This window comes from Lupinus angustifolius, chromosome LG09 (assembly GCF_001865875.1).
Source record: "Lupinus angustifolius cultivar Tanjil chromosome LG09, LupAngTanjil_v1.0, whole genome shotgun sequence".
Classification (NCBI taxonomy): Eukaryota; Viridiplantae; Streptophyta; class Magnoliopsida; order Fabales; family Fabaceae; genus Lupinus; species Lupinus angustifolius.
The window spans coordinates 17,332,914-17,334,522 of record NC_032017.1 but is presented as its reverse complement, the minus strand read 5'-3'; positions in this window follow the sequence as shown (position 1 = coordinate 17,334,522).

Here is a 1,609-nt window from a genome sequence, read left to right as displayed (position 1 = left end):
TAGGATGAGGATGATGAGGAGGATGAGGATGAGGATTGGATGAGGACAGGAATGTGGGTGAGGATAGGATGAGGAAGAGGTTGAGGATGAGGAGGAGGATGAGGATGACGATGTGGATGAGGAAGTGGAGGAGGAGGAGCAGGAGGATGAGGATTGTATAAGGATCAGGATGAGGATAAGGAAGATGATGAAGATGAGGATGACGATGAGAATGACGATGAGGATTAGGATAAGGATAGGATGAGGACGAGAATGAGGATAGGATGAGAACAAGAACGAGGATGAGGATAGGATGAGGAAGAGGATGATGATGAGAATGAGGAAGAGGATGATGATGAGAATCAGGATGAGGATTGGATGAGGATGAGGATGAAGATGAGAATGAGGATGAGGATGAGGATGAGGATTGGATGAGGATGAGGGAGAGGAATAGGAGGAGGATAGAGATGAGGATGAGGATTGTATAAGGATGAGGATAGGATGAGGATGAGGATGAGGATGATGATAGGATGAGGATAGGATGACGATGAGGGTCGGATGAGGATGAGGATAGGATGAGGAGGAGAATGAGGATGAGGATAGAATGTGGATGTGGATGAGGACGAGGAGAGGATGTGGTCAAAGATGAGGATAGGATGAGGGTGAGGAAGAGGATGAGGAGAGGTTGAGGATGAATATGAGCATAGGATGGGGATGAGGGTGAGGAAGAGGATGAGGATGAGGATAGGATGAGGATGAGGAAGAGAAAGAGGATGAGGTAGAGGAAGAGGATGAAGATTAGGATTGTATAAGGATGAGGATGAGGATAGGATGAGGATGAGGATGAGGAAGAGAAGAAGAAGAGGATGCGGATGTTGATGAGGATAGGATGACGATAGAATGAGGATGGGATGAGGATGAGGATGGGATGAGGATGAGGATGATGATGAGGATAGGATGACGACGAGATAAGATGAAGATGAGGATGAGAATGGGATGAGGTTGGGGATGAGGATAGGATAGGATGAGGATGAGGATAGGATGAGAACGAGAATGAGGATGAGGATAGGATGAGAACGAGAAAGAGGATGAGGATAGGATGAGGATGAGGATGAGGATTGGATGAGGACAAGCATGAGGATGTGGATAGGATTAGGACGGGAATGGGGATGAGGAAAGGTTGAGGATGAGGATGAGGAAAGGTTAAGGACGAGCATGACGATGAGGATAGGATGTGGATGAGGACGAGGATAGCATGAGGATGAGGATAGAATTAGGATAAGAAAGAGGATAGGATGCGGACAAGAATGAGGATGAGGATAGGATTAGAAAGACGATGAGGATGAGGATGAGGATTGGATGAGGATGAGGAAGAGGAAGAGGAGGAGGATGAGGATGGGGATTGTATAAGGCTGAGGATAAGATGAGTATGAGGAAGAGGATGACAATAGGATGAGGATGAGGATGAGGATGAGGATGGCATGAGGTTAAGGATGAGGATGAGGACGAGAATAAGGAGGAGGATAGAATGAGGATGAGGAAGAGGATGAGGATGAGGATTGGATGAGGATTAGGATGAGGAGGAGGAAGAGGATGAGGAAGAGGATGAGGATGAGGATAAGATGGGGAT